Source organism: Loxodonta africana, chromosome 20 (genome assembly GCF_030014295.1).
Source record: "Loxodonta africana isolate mLoxAfr1 chromosome 20, mLoxAfr1.hap2, whole genome shotgun sequence".
Taxonomy (NCBI): Eukaryota; Metazoa; Chordata; class Mammalia; order Proboscidea; family Elephantidae; genus Loxodonta; species Loxodonta africana.
In genome coordinates this window covers 70,606,010-70,623,459 of record NC_087361.1, presented here as the reverse complement: position 1 = coordinate 70,623,459, position 17,450 = coordinate 70,606,010, and the positions used below count along the sequence as shown (strand labels likewise).

The following is a 17,450-nucleotide window of genomic DNA, read 5'->3' as shown; positions in this document are numbered from 1 at the left end:
TAGTGGGTGTTACTGGAAAGTGGTATAGTAGTGTGGAAAGAATCTTCAGGGTCAGACAACATTCTCCCACCACTCACTGGCCATGACTTTGCTCTAAAATGGCAATACTGAGACCAATCTCACAGAACTGGTATGAGGTACAAATACATATTGTCTATGAAAATATCTAAGACACGGTAGACAGCTACTTTTAAAAAAAAAATCTTAATTTGATGCCAGTGACTGGGAAGAGTGGACACCAGTGAAGTAAGATGTGGTGGCTGGGGTAATGTCGGAGAGAAGGTCCACCTTCCACTGCTCTGCTCTCCCTCTCCCAATCTGCCATGGCTAAGGACAATTACAGAGAGGGACCAGTAATGAAGTTGCCCCCATTGAAGCTGATTAGGGGCAAGAGAAAAACAACCAAGCATATGGAAACTAGAGGCTGGGAGGAGGAAAAGCTAGCAGCATTTGTGTAACTTTCTCATGGTCTCTGAAATAGCATCAGAGAAAAAGCCAGACCCTAAAGAGCTAATGTGGATTTCTCCCATCCCCTCATTCCTATCAGCTTTCTATCCCTCCTACTTCTAGCTTAGCTCAGGGCTGCATCATTTTCCTCCTCGTTGAGGCCATTGTCTGGTCACTGTTCTCCATGCTTCCACCTCTCATCAAAGGCTCTCCATTCCCTTTAATCAACCAATTGTTGAACAAATATTTATTAAGAGCCTTCTCTTTGCCAAGCCCTGGCTAGGCACAAGGGAGGCAACAGTGAACCAGAGAGACACATCACTGCCCTTGTGGAGATTAGAGTCAGTGGGGGAGACAGACAAATGGTTACCATATGATCTACCATGGTGGGGTAGAGAGTTCGGAGAACATGGCTGGGGAACCTGGTATCTAAAAGTCTCCTGGAAGAGCTGATATCCAGGCTGAGACCTAAAAAGATGAATTAAAGGAGCTGGCCAGACAAGAGGATGAGAAAATAATGAAATCCAAAGCCCTTAGAAGGCTTTATGAGGGCCTCCACTGTGAGGTGACCCCCACTACTTCTCCAGCTTCACTGACCATCACCTGCTGACATGACGCACTGGTCGCCTACAGTCCACTTAGAGTTATTTTTAGGTCCACAATTGCCTCTCCTCCCACAGATTCTTCTAAGACCTAGTTCAGATGACACTTCCCTGAAGAAGACTGGTTCCAGTCCTCCTATCCTAGTGCCCTTGGTGGTCTCCAGCCCCATCTTAGCGCTCTCCCACTTCACTGCAGTTATAAGTTCATCCATCTGTTTCCTTCACAAAATGGGAATCCGGAAAGGGCAAGGGCATCCCGATGTCCCCAGCACCCAGTTGGGCCAGGCATATTGCAGGCACTTAATAAATACATTGAACTAAAGGCATCCACCCCCCTCCAGAACCAGCAGAAGAAAATAAAGGATTGTTTGAGAAAGGGCAAAATGACAGGGCTAGGGAGTGGTCCCAGACATTAATTAGGAATTGTCTAGCTGCCAATGGAATCAGGTTCCTAAGGGAGGTTCCGAAATGGGGCTTTTAAAAACCCCACATCAAGGCTGTCTGTCTGGAGAGATTAGGAGGCTGGACTGACAACTTCTTAGATTTTGCTCTAGGAATGAAGATTCTCTATAGCGACTCACACCTGGGCAGTGGGAGCGAATTCACCCTGTTTCTTGCATTCTCGGCACCCCCTTCCTCCACCCTCACCCACCCCCGCGGCCGGGAACTTCGGTTCTCCCCTTTCCAACAGAGGTTTCCAGCTGTTGGATGCCTGGTTGGACCCGGCTGCAGGGAGGAGGAGGGAACTCCCCGTCCCTCCCTCCCTCTACATCTCCCCACCCTCCCCTGCTCCCTCCCTCCTCCTCCTCCCCCTGCCCGCTCTCGGTCTCCCTCCCTCTTTCTCTTCTGAGGCTGTAGAGCCGCGGCGGAGCAGCGAGCGGCAAGCGCCCTGCTCCCAGTCCCGGCTCGGAACTGAACTGTGTGCGCGGGTCCTGGAGCTCCGGCCCGGGAGCCGCGAGTCGCCGGCGTCTGAGCCCGGGGCGCAGCGGCCAGCCTGGGGGGTGCTGCTGACTCCGGACCCAGCCCAGGCGCGGAGCGCGAAGCCGGAGATTCGGTCGGGCAGGCGGCGCGTCCGGGCGAGTCCGGGAGCAGGACCGCGGAAGGCAGGGAGACGGCCGCAAGCAGAGGGCAGAGGGCAGAGTGCAGAGAGCGGCCTGGCTCGGCTGAGGGCGCCGCCCGCCCGGAACCCGCGCTCGCCGCCGGGGACCGCACTCCTCGTGCGGCGCGGACCCTGGGTGGCCGCCGGTCCCGACGGCGGGGGGCGTGCCCCCTCCCAGTCCAGCCGCCACAGCGCTGCCAGGCTGCCGGCTGCGCGCCGGGGCATGTGAGCGGGAAGCCCAGGCTGCCAGCGCAGAGGACCCGGGCCGAGGAGGAGGAAGAGCGTGGAGCCGCGAGCCCCGAGCCTGGCGCCTGGCTGAGTAGTAAGTTCGCCCCCGCCGCGCCCCAAGCGCACCGCCGCACCCCTCTGCCTAGCCCTCCGAAGTTTGACGCTCGCGCCCAGTCGTTTCTGGGGACACGCCGGCTCTCTTCTCTGTGAGTTTCCATCCTCTGCAAAGTTTTCGACGAACAGGCCCCTACCTCCCTCCGACAACGTCGGCTGGTAGCGGCTCCTCGCGGGCTGACCAGGTCCCTGCGGAGAGGGGTGGCAGCCTGGTAAGGCCGTGGGTGCCTGTGTGCGTCTGCGTCTGTGTACACGCACGCGAGCCGAGCTTGGAGTGTCCCCTCCCCCGCTCTCGCAGACCCGCCAGGGGCACCAGGGCTTTCTCACTAGCCTGTCTGTGCGCTCAGTTCAAGGGTTTCCCAGCGGGGAGCCGTGACGACGTGCGCGCGCCGGGTGTGGGTCTCTGGTGCCTGGGACCAGACGCATATCCCTTCCCCCCTGATTGTGTAGGGTGCCAGGGGCCAGCCATGCACCCCTGTCCGACCGTTCCAGGTTGGTTCCCCAGCGGACCAGCCGGGCGCTGCATCCTGTTTGTTTTCTGCTCCGGCTGCTCCTGCTCCACCCCCGCCACCCCTCCACCCCGCCCCCCAGCTTTCTTCTTACCACCCCCAGCTCCAGGCCTGGGATATCTGAGGTGAACCTTTTGACCCCTATTTCACTGCAAAAGCAAAGCGCGTTGTGGGTTAGGGAGATGGGGGTGGGGGGGTAGTCTCTCTGTTCCCAGCGGCTCGCCATTGTTTTCCCACCTCGCGCGTTCCGTACGTAAACACCACACACACACACTCTCTCACACACACACAAACACACATGCTCGCGCGCACACACACACACACACATACACACATGTCGGCTTGGGCTGCTCCGGGTCCCCAGACGCGAAGGGCTGGCCCGGGGGATTCTCCCAGCTGCCGGCCTGGCTCTGCCAGACTGGAGGCGCTCCATTGCTTAACTGGAGCTGCGGAGGACAAGAGACGTGGGGGTGGCTGAGAGTCCCGGGCGGGGCCGCGAGCTGTGCCTGGGCGGGGAGTGAATTTTGAACTTCAGCCCTGGATCTTTCCGGGAGGACCCCGAGCGCACGAGCAGCGGCTCCCGCCCCACCGGAGGGCCGACGGCAGCTGCAAGGACTCCGCCAGCGCTCTTGGCAGCCACCTCCGTGACAGGGGCTAGGAGGAAGCTGGGGAGTTTTCCTGGGAAGTTTGCTTTGACTCTGTGGGAATTTCCGGGCAGGGCGCCTCGGTGCTGGCGCTGGTGAGGGTTTGGTAAAAGACAGCCAGAGAAGATGCTGCTGTGCTGGGCGAGGTTTCCAGAGACCCTGATTTCCACTGTGCTTCCTTCGAAGTAGCGCACAAGTTACTGGCATTCAGCATATTTTGGTCTATATCCCCCACCAATGGGTAGCCTGAGTGTGGGCGAGTATCTTTTCTAGACTTTCTCTTCTGCAAAACGGGCAAAGGTACGCACACCTTTTGGGCAATGGCATGTAATGATGGGTTGAGGGACATTGATTTGGAAGGCATGAATTCAAGAGCATAAAGACCAGGGACCAGGGAGAGCCAAGTATAGCGTAGTGGTTAAGAACCAGGGCTCTGGAGTTACATCCTAAGTGCTGCCACTGGGCAATTTAACTTAACCTCTCTGTGCCTCAGTTTTCTCATCTGTAAAACGAGATTAGTGCCAGCAGTGCCTCAGCCTCGTGGCACAGTGGTTAAAACGTTCCACTAGTAACTGAAAAGTCAGAGATTTGAAACCATTTGCAGCTCAGTGGGAGAAAGATGTGGTAGTCGGTTTCCTTAAAGATGACGGCCTTGGCAACTCTGTGGGATCTGAGTTGGAGTTGGACTCTATGGCAGTGGGTTTGGTTTTGGGTTTATGGATAGTGCGTACCTCATGGGATTGTCTGAGGATTAAAAGGCTTGAGAAAATGAAGCTCCTAGAATGGTGCCTGGCACATAGTAAGTGCTGGATAAATGCTAGCTGTTATTGTCGCTGTTACTTAAAGGCCTTGTACAGAGCCTGGAAGAGCACTCTGTGATTGTGTTTGCTTAATAAATTGTAATAATTTTCCATTTCTGGGAAGGAGAAGCCTGTTTAAATTCCAAGATACTGGATGTGACCCCACACTTCTTCCCACCCTCTCCTGATTCTAGCCCCTCAGATCAAATTTATCCTTACTCCTTGCTTAGTTCCATTTTCTTCAATCTTTTGTTTTTTCCTTCTTACCTTCCCCCTTCCCTCACATTTGAGGGAAAGGCACTTCATTCCCTCCTCTCCTGCATTCTTAAAAATCAAACTTGGCCCAACTGCAGTGTTCTCTCAGTGGAAATCTGGCCCCAGGAAGGAAGCACCTCCTTTTGGGAGTCCCTGGGTGTCCCCTGAGCATCGAGGGCCTGGGCTGCTGGCTCAGGATTGGATGTGCTTTTGTGTCTCTGGGGCTGCTGTGAATTTTTGGAGAGAGGGAACCCAGGTGTGTGTGGGGGGGCAGGGAAGAGTCAGGAGGGACAGGTTGGGCTGTCCCTGGAGGGGCCTTGCTCCCTGCGGTTGGCTGTGTTGCCTGCTGCTGGGCTCACCTGGGCACCTGGAATATCCCAACTGCCCAGGCAGACAGGATGCGGGACTTTGGATAAGTGAAGGACCACAGTTTCACTTCCAAGTTTCCACTTGTGGGTGGATTTTCTAGGAATTTGGGCTCGTTCTTGTCTGGTTCTAGATGCTGCAACAGATAGCACAAGTAAGGTGAGCTGGGTGGCAGGGAGGAAGAGCAGGCTGCTGCTGTCTAACCACACCACTTTGGACAACAGGCTCCCGTCTCTCCTTTCTCTGAACCCCTAACTGGCACCCTCGGAGGTGGAGGATGCTCAGAGGGCCTTAGTGTTTGGAGATTCTGCAAGTGGGCAGTTTTCAGTGCTGAGTACCAGCATTGCAGCCACCCCCATTCATTTCTTTAACAGAAACTTATCAAACACCTATTATTGTGTTAGGCAGGGGCTTCCAGGGGTGAACAAGACCGATAACATCCCTATCTTCAGGGAACCTTCTTTCTAGTGAAGGGAGACAGGCAATAAATAACTTAAAAATAAGTAACCAAGACAATGTGAGGTCATAATATGTGTGATGTGAAAGAATGCAATAGGCTGATAAGGTAGAGTATATGGGGGGGCAGCAGAAAGGGGTGGCCCTAGATTGGGAGACCAGGGAAGGACACCCTGGGAAGATGACAGCTCAGCCTAGACCTGAGGGAGGAGAAGGAGCCAGCCCCACAAAGACCTGAGAAAGGAGATTCCAGGCAGAGGGAACAGCAAATGAAAGTCTCTCTGAGGCTAGACAGGGTGTATAACATGGCTGGAAGGCAGTAAGCTGGAAGGGGAGAGACTGGAGAAACCAGAAGTCCAGAGCCCGCTCACACAGGATCTCGAAGGGCTGTTTAGGAGCCTGAGTTTTATTGCCAGGGCGATGGGAAGCCATTGGAGGGTTTTAAGCAGGGGGTGACATGATCTGATTTATAATTTTAAAAAAGATTATTTGGTACCTAAGAAATGGTAATCATGTTTGCCCCGGGGAGGGAAACTGGGTAGCTGCAGAATGGGATAGAAGAAAGATTGTTTTTTTTCTATAGATTCTTTTGTCCTTTCTGAATTTAGTACCATGTACACATATGAACTACATCCAAACAACGACAAAGCCTAGTTTAAAAAAATAGCTTATAGCCTGGAAAATGTATATGATAAGAAGTTAAATTAAAAAAAAAAAAAGAATATAAAACCCTCTCCTCACTTATCAACATGGTTAGATTCCAAAGGCCAGATCGTTATGTGAAATCAGTGTTATATAAAAATGGAGGATGACTACATCATTCCATAACTGCCAAATTACATCATTATGTAACTACCAAACCACTGAGAATCATGGCTCAGCCAAGTTGACACATAACCTTAACCATCAAAGCCAACACCTCAGTGTTTGATACTGCCAGATGTAAATCGTTAATGCGCCAACTAGTCAGATAGTGGATTTTTTACTGTTGTAGTAAATGGAAAATATCAGATAACAAGATGTCGATAAGCGGGGAGAAGGTGTAGTGTGGTGCCAATTTTGTGAAGTTAATTACGTAAGTATACTTATACACAAGCCCATCACGCACACATACAAAGTAAGAAGACTAGGAGCATACAGCACAGTGTTTACAGAGGTTCACTCTGGATACCGGACATATAGGTGATGTTTATTTCCTTATTTGTCTTCTCTTGACTTTTTCCAATTCCTATCATGGTCATGAATTACTTTTATAAGTGAAAAAAATGTTATAAGATAGATCGCTTCAGCTGCTAGGTGAGAAGAGCTTAAAGGGGAGAGAGAAGAAAAGCAGAGAGTAGTTAGGAGGTGAATTCAGAATTGAGGAGCGTGCAGAGGATGACTTGGATAGGGTGGGCGGAGGGGAGATGCATTTTGGAGGTAGAACTAACAGGACGTGGTCAGCCAATGTAGTTAATATGAGACTATGATCCTTCCTAGAGAGGGCTTCACACCCCCAACTCAGATTTTATGATCAGGAATGCTGGGGCCAGTACTGGTTAAAGACGATTTCTATTGCTGCCCTAGCTTTGGGAATGCCTCCGGTTCCACCTACATCGTTTGTGCCCATCTTTCCTCCTGGTGGGGAGAGCTCATCCCCAACATTTTGATCCTTCAATAATTACCAAGATACAGAGGCAACCTGATGTACACATGAGAACTTAGAGAGCCAGGAGAGATGGTCGGTGGTCACATAACTGTTTTGGAGCCTCCCTTTTCTCATCTCTGAAATGGGATGATAACAGTGACAAAACCTACCTCTTGGAAGCCTCAGTGACAAATGGTGAGTGCGCTCTGCGGTTTGCTGTGGTCAGACAAGTCTTTGCTGGAGCTGGGCCTGTTCCCTGAGATCTCAGCATTCCTGCCCTTGAGGTGCTGCCCCTGGATTCTGCGAAGCTTTTCTCTACTCCGGGGTGCTTTGAGATTGGCCCTGGGTAGGCAGCTCCCCCAGAGTAGGTCTCCAGGAAGCTGTCACCACCGGAAGAAGAGGAATTCAAATGCAGCTGTACCACGCACTCCCCTTCCCCCAGCCGTATTCAGGGGTGAAGCCGACTGTTTGAAAAGGGCTCTGTGCTGGGAAGGCCCAGCCAGGCACACAGTAAATCGTGCTTTGAATGGGAGTTATTTTTGTGCTCAGTGTTTGCTTAAGAGGGCTTGCTCCTGCTTGAACTTGCTGCAATCCTTGCTCTTTCCTAGTCTCCTTCCTGGAGCCTGGACATGCTAGCCAGGGAGGCTGTGACTGTCCTCCCCACAAGCAGGAAGGCATGCCCCTGGTCGTGGTCTTTGCCTGGATGACCCCCCGCTTTGACTGCCCCTTCCTTGGCCCTCGTTACATTTCCTTGGAAGACTTGATTGGGCAATTTCCATCAGGCTAGCTCAGCAGGGCCACCTCAACCCTCTGCCAGCTTCTTTGCTCATAGGTGACTATTTCTTTTAAAAATGCAAATACTTTCCCTGAGTAGCAGTGATGAGGCTGTTGTTGTTGTTAGCTGCTGTCAAATCGCCCTGACTCATGGCAACCCCACGCACAATGGAATGAAACGCTGCCTGGTCCTGCACCATTCCCGTGATCCGTTGTGATCCATGGAGTTTTCATTGGCTGGTTTTCGGAAGTCAATCCCCAGGCCTTTCTTCCTAGTCCCTGTTAGTCTGGAAGCTCTCTGAAACCTGTTCAGCATCACAGCCCTCAAGCCTCCAGTGACAGTCAGGTGGTGGCTGCACATGAGGCACATGGGTGGAAATCGAACCTGGGTCTCCTGTGTGGAAGGCCAGAATTCTACCACAGAGCCACCAGTGTCCCCAGTGATATGGTAGTTCCCCCAAGAGTATGGTGGGGTATTCAGTTCTATTCAACTAGGTAACTGTGAGAAACTATCATACTCTCTGGACCTGGCCCAGACACATGAGACAGTTCCCGCTCAGAGGCCTCGTGATGGTGCAGGCCTGTGTGAGCAGAGGGGCCTCGGAAGAGCCTCTCTAGAAAAGTCTCTCCCGCATGGCCCAGCCCACAGCACAGGACCTTGCCACTCTCTGTGCTGTTCCAGGACAGGAACTAGCAAAGGTGAGAATCCTGCCCTGGGAACGTGGCAGGAAGCCCCGTGTGCTCTGTTCCTCTGTTCCTGCCTCTTTCATGAGGAGCCAGAGGCCCTGTGGCCCCTCTGCACACTCCCAGGAGGAGTGGACAGTGGTGGTGCCAGAGAGCATCTAAATGGACCCAGAGATGGAGCAGTGGCCATGGGCAGGCCTCCTCTGGGCGGTGAGAGGTGAGGAGGAAGTGGCTGGGGTTTCCCCTGCCTCTGCCCAAGGTCACCCATGGGCGACTCCAAGGCCTGGCACAGCCTAGGCTGTGCTGTGTAGGCACATCTCAGAGCAGAAGTGTGCAGAGACAAGCCAGGGGAGGAGCAGGGGATTCTGGCCAGGGGTATTTTGAGGAGGAATGGGTGTGTATGGGTAGCAGGGGAGAGGAAGGAAAAATTGGGGACAGTATCTCTAGCTGCTACCCTTTTTCCTAAGCAGCATTCACTACCCAGGCCCTTGCCCTCACTCTAGGAAGCCTGATACTCCAACGAAGCTGGGATTCAGCTCCCTTGATACTAAGGGCATTCAGGCCCCTCTCTCCCAGCAGTGGCCTTAGCATTTAAATGGCCTTGGTACTAAGCCCCATAAGCAGCCCATGGGATTGGGGTAAGGTTAGGTGGAGGGGTATTACTGTTGCCCCCCACATTGCCCTACTGTGTCTTTTGGGGTACCTCCAAGGTAGGGTTTCAGGGTTTCACTTGAAAAGAGGAGAAAGGCCAAGGGGCCACCTGAGACTGGGCAGGAACACTCCTGGCTCCCTTCCTGATGGTGATTTTGGTCTGTAATCCCTGCCAGGCCTGGAGCTCCCTGGGGGATCCACCCCAGAGGAGGCCAGACTGTTCTCCTCCCCAAGCCTTACCTCCCCCAGGCCCCACCCCCTGCTTGACTCAGAATGGAATGTGCAGCCTGTGGAACAGGATGGGGTGAGAACCAGCTCCCAGAGGGCCTTGGTCTCTGTCCACTCCCCAGGCCCCCCACAAGGGGGGTAGGAGCCTTGGGGCTGGGCCCAGCTCCTTGGCATGGCCGGCAGTGCCCGCTGCCAATCCCATGGCTTTGGCTGAGTTGGGGCAGAGGTGGGTGCCTTGGGAGTTCAGATATGGCTATTAAAGGAGCAGCCAGACTGGGAGTTTGGGTGCGGGGAGGAGCTCTGTAAGTTCAGGGTGAGGGCAGGTGGCGAGACTTAGAGTCCAGGGGCACAGCAGGCAGAGCAGAGCCTTCCTAGACCCCAGGAGCTGGGAGTGGCCTACCCTCGACCAACCCCCTTTGGTAATTTCTTTTTAAAATTGTGGCTCATTTTTATTTTCTTATGTCTGTGCTTCTGTAGTTTCCAAGAGTAGTACAACAATGTGTGTTACTTTTGTAATCAGAATTAAAAGGATATAAAACTGTATCTAGAATTGCCAGACAGTGAAACAGAAGTGATCTGATTTTTCTAGGGAAGACTGAGCAGAGCTTGGCCAACACCAGAAGAGCAGGTAGAGGGTCCCTGGTGGGATGGCTAATTGGGGAGCTAATTGAGGAAGCCAGTTAGAATGGACTGACACCCTTTCACACTGATGAGTGGGTCCGTGGGCCTTCAGAGTGGGCTCCAGGCTCAGGTGGTGTCCCAGGATTTGGCTGGTGAGGCCTTCTGCTTTGGCTGTGGCATCTGGGTTAAGCTGCCCTCACACAGAGTCAAAAAGGTGAATTCTTGCCTAGCCCCTCGAGGCAGGGCCTGCACACCCCACCAGTGAGAGGGAGTGCTCGGCTCAGGGTCTGTGGGCTGTGAGCTCTTGAAAACCTCTCCCACCTTCGGCCCCATTGAAGGAGCCTGAAGCCATTTAACCATCCCTGTGAGCCTTTGGTTCCAGGCATGTTCCTTGGGGGGTGGGGTAGGGTGGGGAAGGAAGGGGGAATAAAAGGCTCATGGGGAGGGGCTGGAAAGAAGCCGGTGTGCAGGTACAACAGGGCTCTGGAGGCAGGTGGGGTGATGGGAGTGGGGTGTGAATAGGCAGCTGTCGAAAGCAGAAGGGAGTGGTCCCCCCAGCCCCTGCTTTTTCTCTGGCTTGCCTGGCGCCCCTTCTCTTGGCTGGTGAAGAGGGTGTGTGTGTGTGTGCATTCAGAGGCCCTACGGCTCTGGAGAACCAAGGTCAGTCCCCTCTGGCCCCTGGGGACCAGGCAGAGTCTGTGAGAACTCGAGGGAGGCGGCGAGGTCATTAGGCCAATGTGAAAAAAGAAAGCAGAGTGGGCTGGGATGAAGAAGGACAAGAAGGAGAGACAGAACAGAGGACGGGCAGAGGGAGGCCCTGCTCCCGATCCTCTCCCTGAGCGTCAGCCCCTCCAGAGCACGTGATGCCCCACAGTGGAGGGGGGGGAAGCTGTGGGTAGTCACCTGCCTTCCCCCCTTTACTCTCTGTAAACCTGGTGTCCTCCTACTGTGTCATGGTGAGCAGGGAACCTCAGCCACCCTGCTCTCTCAGGCGTGGGTGAGGTTGGGGGGTCTGGCCGGCATGACGGGCTGGAGGACAGAGACTGGGTAGGGAAAGAGCTAAGGGTGGGGTCCCTAGCTGGGACTGGTGGGGCATGGAAGGGGAGCCCTCTCCTAGTTGGGGTAAGGGGTCAGCCTTCACTCACAGATACCCTAGCCAGGGAACTCCCGAGGGACCAGAGCAGGAAGCAGGGTCAGAGAAGAGAGGAGGGGGACCCCAGTCAAATCTTGCCGGGGCGAGGGTGGGTACGTAGTAGGAGGGCTTTCTTTTTGGATTCTGAGGGAGTCAAGGGATAAACTTGACTGCTGTCTGCCAGAACTGTTGTAACAAGTATGCAGGCTAGGTGAATGGGGCTCCTAAGTTGTGCAGTGCACAGTCTCTACAACTGTACATTACGGCCCTGTCAGAACTGGCTCAAAGCATCAGGGACCTCTGGTTTTCATAGTGTAGTTCCCCCTCTCTTCTACTAGCTCTGCTGGCCTTAGATCCATACTCCTCAACGTGGCACCCCCAGTTTGGGAGTGATTTGGGCTGTTTGTTATCCCTTTCTGGGCATTAATCGATTTAGAGCTTGGGGAACCAGAACTGAGGGAAAGTGTGGATGTGGGTGTGCTCGGCAGCTTGGAGAGGGTCTGTGGAGTTGGACTGCCACAACCTTCTGTTGAGTCAAAATCCTTTTTGGATCACTGACCACAGGTGTAAAAGACCTCATGCTTCCTGAGTCAAGACCGGTTGGGTTTAGGAGCTCGGAGATGGGGACAAAGGGGGATGAGAGGAGGTTTCTACCTCACCGGACATTAACTCCTCCCCCAGGTACTTTTGCTTTCCCTCAATCCACGGGGTCTTCTTTCTGTTCTCGCCTTCATCTCTCCGTCTCCTGTCATCAGAACTTATCCATCCCTTGTCATTCAGTACCCCGCTCTTGGATCTCTGAGGAGGTAATTGGCTAATCAGATTTAGCAACTAGGTTCACGTGCTGGCGGGAAATTAACAGGTAATTCCAGAAGCCCCATTACTCTTTTTACCAGCCGAGGGACCTCAATCTGAGGAGTGACTCTGAAAGGGGGAACTTTGGGAGGAGGGTGATGGCTGTTTGGCCTATGGGGTTCACTCCTTCTGCCCTGGGGCTGTGCTGTGCCATGCTGGGCCAACAGACAAGAAGAGCATCATGGTTTTCACAGAGCACACAGTTTTCAGGAAGATAAAGAGAAGTACATAATTGATCCCAATACTGACAAATAGGAAGGTAGGGAGGTACAGGTCAAGGGGCTTCAGGAGCACCCCAGAGGGTACCCTAGCCAGACTTGGGCCATCAGGGAAGGCGGCCTGTAAGACATCAAAGACCTCGAGAATGGGAGGAGATGGCATGCGTGGCAGGAACAGTCAGAGAGAAGAGCAGGTGGTAAGGACAGGTCCCTCGTTGTCTCCCAGGGGCCCCACCCAGGTCTCCAAGGGCATGTGAGATGGTTCTGCCCCTCGCTAAGGCCCCTGGGGGCCTCATGACTTTAGGGGGAGGTGGGTGGTGGGCATTTGAAGACAGGGTGCCAGTATTTGAGTTGTGTGTGCCCCAGGGGGTGGGTTTTAGTATGCACTGATGCCTGGGGCTGCCTGGGGCATGGTGCTTGGGTTCGAGCAGGACTTGGGCATGGTGTGGTGTGTGGCCCAAGCTGCTGAGGGACTGGAACCCCAAGCCTCCCTCAGGCAGCTGCAGGGGGTACAGAACTGGTAGGCCAACTGCGAATTAGCCAGGCTGGCGTTAAATGCCTTTGCTGTGTTCTCCTCCCCTCCCATCCCTCCCTGCCCTCCTGAAAATCAACAACTGTGTCAACAGCGGGGTGATTGTGCTTGGCCAGCAGCCTCCGGGGCTGCCAGGACCGGGCAGGTGCTGGCAGGGCTGCCGGAGCCCCATGCTGGGAGCAGGCTGGGCCGGGCTGCCAGGCTGCAGGATAAACAAGGCCGCACACAGGCTCGTCCTGGAGGGAGGCCACAGGCAGGCAGGAGGGAGAACAGGTGTCTCAGGAGCTCTGCAGACACAAAGGTCCTCTTGTCTCCTCCTCCCTGGCCCAGGGAGCAGCCCCCTCTCCTCCCTCCCCTCAGGCCCAGCCCAAGCCCATGGCCAGGTCGGCCAGAGGGTGCTGGGAATGAGGGAAGGGCAGGTCCTGCCCTCCAGATGCCCCTTCCTCTTGGTATTTGTTTTTCTTGCTTGAGACAGGGGCAAACCAGTCCACTTGGGGATCGGGCATCCTAGCCCGAGAAGCCAGAGACCTGCCTTTGAACAAACCCTCTGGAAGCCATGAGGCGTCCGTGGGTCTCAGTTTACCCACTGGAAAAACAGCAAGGTCACTTATCCCTGCCAGGGCACCAGAGCTAGAAACACACTAGAGATGGGAAAAGCACCTGGAACTTTGTGGAAGAAGTGATGAGTGTCAGGAGGGCTGTCTGGAGTGATGGAAGGTGGGACAAGAAGTGGGAAGGCCTGGGACTGTGGGATTCCCGGTGAATTTGAGGCTGAAGGTGGCTGGGGTGCAGTAAAACCCTCCTCCTCCCTTACCTAGAATAAACCTTTATTGGGTACTTGCCCTGTGCCAGGCATTGCACGAGGGCCTGGGGAGTGCAATGAAAAATAATACAGTCCCAGTAGGGGCAGGCAGGCCCTGGGGCCAGACTGCTGTGTGATCTTGGGTAAGTAGCTTAACCTCTCTGGGTCTCAGTTTCCTCATCTGTAAAATGCGGGTGATAATAATAAATAATAATAAAATGGGGCTGGTAATAGTACCTGTCTCGTGGGACCATTGTAAGGACTCAATGAGTAAACAGATATAAAACAACACCTGGCATATAGCAAGGGCTGTATAAGAGAAAGCCATTGTACTGTCTCTGTCCCTGAGAGAGTATCAAGGGTTCGGGTCTAGCCGGAGCCTGAGGAGTAGACAGAGAAATAAATCATTACAATCTGGTCAAGTCCTAGAGACCAGCGATGTCCAAGGGCTCTGGATGCCCTGGAGGAATGGTCAACTCATCTGGAGTTTTGGGGGAGGAAGACAACATTTAAGCTGGGATTTGACTGAGGAGTAGGGGTTTGCTGGTCAAAAATGTGGGCAGGACACCATGTGAGCCAGAGCAGCGGGGTGTGAAGTACACTTTTGTGTCTGAGGTACAGCTCTGTGAGTGGCCAGAGGTGGCCTGGCCCAGGCCGTGGAGGGCCACTACGTGGCACGTGAAGGAAGGACCCCAGCATGCGGTCAGCTACTGCAGGGTCAGGGGCCAGTTTCAGCCATTGCTCAGTGTATTTCTCCCCTCTCTCCTCCTCTCGCCAATATGTTATGAATAACTCAGCCTCACTAACTTGGGTTTTAGAGCCAAAAAGTTCTGGATTTGAGTCTTCTGGATTTTGAATCTTGATTTTGGGTAATTTTCTTTATCCATAAAATGGGGTGATGGCATCTCACCTGTGGAAGGATTATTGTGAAGATTAGAAGAAATGGATGCCAAGTGCCTGATGTATAGCAGGTGCACAGTGAACGGTAGCTGTTATGGTTACTCGCTGTGTGATCTTGCCTGTGCCATAAAACCTCTCTGGGCCTCGGTCTGTAACATGGAGACAGCGGTCTGTCTCCTTCCCTCGGTGATTTTCGAAGCCACGGTGGGCCAGGCTGCCTTTGGGTAGGGAAGTCAGGCCCAGGGGCCCAGGACACCTGGCCTAATACAGAAGGGCCAGATGTTAGCCTTCCCAGGGCACTGGCCAGGTTCTGCTGGACTGAAGTGGCTGTAGCCCTGGGTCCCAGGACCCCTTCCTGTGGCTGCCAAGTTGCTGTTTCCTGTGTGTCAGGCAGTGGGGCTTCCTGTCCTGCGTTTCCCTCTGGGGTAAGCTCTTCAGTAGGCCTGCACCGTCTTTCCTGACTGCTAGGCTGGCGTTTGAGGGGCCCATTAAGCAGCTGAGGCCAGTGGTCTAGCTTCTGCTGCTGGCTGGGTGTTCCCTCAGGCCTGTCACTTAACCACTTGGCACCTCACTTTTCCCATCTGCAACTTGAGAGGGACTGTGTATGTGTGTGTTTAAATAGCTTTATTAAAATATAATTCATATGCTATACAACCCACCCACTTAAAGTGTATAATTTGGTGGTTTTTAGTATACTCACAGATACATGCAACCATTACCACAGTCAATTTTAGAACATTTTCATCACCTCAAGAAGAAACCCCATATCCTTTAGCTGTCACCCTCTTATCCTGCCATCCCTCCCAGCCCTAAACAACCACTAATCTTTCTATCTCTATAGATTTGCCTATTCCAAACACTTCGTATAAATGAAAGCATAAATATTTGTCCTTTTGAGTCTGGCTGCTTTCATTTAGCATAATTTTTTCAAGGTTCATCCATGTCATAGCATGTATCAGGACTGCATTTCTTTCCGTGGCGGAGTAATCCCCCGTCGTATGTATATACCATATTCTGTTTATCCATTTGTCCATTGATGGACATTTGGGTTATTTCCACTGTTTGGCTGTTGTGAACAATGCTGCAGTGAACATTTGTGTACCAGTTACTGTGTGGGCATATGTTTTAATTTCTCTCAGGTTTATGCCTAGGAGTGGAACTGCTGGGTCACATGGTAACTCTGTGTCTAACGGTTTGAAGAATTGCCAGGCTGCTTTCCACAGTGGCTGCACCATTTTAAAATACCACCAGCAGTGTATGAGGGTCCCAGCATCTTTGCCAACACTTGTTATCTGGAAGAACTGTTTTTATTTTTCCTGGAATAAAATGAGGGTGCTGTGTTCTTGTGGAAATAGAGTCAAATGATATTGATGGCAGTTGCTCTGGGAATTTTCACTGCAGCTTCAAAGTCCAGATGTGGAGTCGGACTCTTTATCATAGTCCCCACATCTGCTCTTTGTGGCAACCTCCCTGTTGTGCTTCTGTGAGGCTGATCTCAGGGGAGCTAGAGTTAGGGAAGGCAGAGAATATGTTGATAGATTAGATAGATGGGCAGATAGGTAGATGGTAGATAGGTAGATAGCTGTTGTAAGTCAGCTCTGACTCATGGTGACCCCGTGTGCAACAGAACAAAATATTACCTGGTCCTGTGTCATCGTCAACAACCTCTGACATATTCAAGTCCCTCAGTGCTGCTATTATGTCAATGCATCTCAATGACAGTTTCCCTCACCCTTGATGGCCTCCTACTTCACCAAACTCGATGTCCTCCTCCAGCGACTGATCCCTCTTGATAATGTGTCCAAAGCAAGGGAGTTGGACAGTGTTCTGATGTGATCCATAAGCCTTTCATTGGCTGATTTTTAGAAGTAGACTGCTAGCCCTTTCTTCCTAGTCTTTCTCAGTCTGAAAGTCCTGCTGAAACCTGTCCACTATGGGTGACCCTGCTGGTATTTGAAATACTGGTAGCATAGCCTCCAGCATCACAGCAATATGCAAGCCACAACAGTGCGACAAACTGACAGATGGGTGGTAGAGAGGGTATAAAATTCTCCCATTTTGCAGATAAGGAAAATGAGATTCAGAGATGTGGACTTGTCTAAGTGGTAGGGCTCCCTGAGACCCATGCTGGTCTGTGTTCCCAGCTGTGCATCTGCAGGGAATGAAGCTGGTCCACGTGGCATTTCAACCCTGGAGCAGAACAAGTGAAAACCCGCTTTGGGATGTTGCTGTACAGTCCCCTAGCCTCTTGCCCTGGCATCTTGCCATTGGCTTTGAGGAGCTGGTGGTAGGAAGGGTTTAGGGGCATCGAGGAATGTCTGCAGCCCTCTGGGTCTTCTAACAGGTACGGGAGCCCATCCTGAGAGCAGACCTGAGTGGCATCATTGCACAGGTGTTTGCCTTGGCAGAGGACCCTGCTCTCCTCGTCTTTTCCCTCATCTGGTACCTCGGCTGTGCCCTGAGTGGGCACAGCCCCATTTTCTCTTCCTCCCCTGCAGTCACACTTCTCGGGCAGCCACTAGGGAACCTTGAGGTAAGGTGAGGCTAAGGAGAGGATTTGGTGCCAAGGGGGTTGCTGGGAGTTGGGGCTGGGGTCATACAGCTTCCTGTTAGCTCTGGGAACTGCCCCAGTAACAGGGAGAGGCAGAAAGAGCAGCAGTGACCCTTGGATTTTTCCAGGAGCCATGTACATATTTACATATGCAATTTGCATATAACCGATACACTAAACACAATTTTATAACCTATCCCCAGGTTTACCTTTTACTATTGTTCTTCTCAAAGATGGCCGCTTCTGGCTCTGTGCTCTTGTCTGGGCCTCCTCACTCCCATCCCATTGCCCCCTTGACCCGTCTCACAGGCAGTCAGCTTGGGGTTGTCCCTGCCATTGATCCTGCTTCCTTGGT

At 52.8% G+C, this 17,450-nt stretch overlaps 1 protein-coding gene across 1 annotated transcript in view; it reads left to right on the top strand.

The window, feature by feature from the left end:
* The first annotated feature begins 2,305 nt into the window (after positions 1 to 2,305).
* Positions 2,306 to 17,450, top strand: part of SOX13 (SRY-box transcription factor 13) — a 55,112-nt gene continuing 39,967 nt past the window's right edge. Inside the window, exon 1 of the mRNA XM_010590234.3 lies at positions 2,306 to 2,470. The gene's annotated coding sequence lies outside the window, so the exon portion shown is untranslated. The remainder of the gene's footprint in view (positions 2,471 to 17,450) is intronic.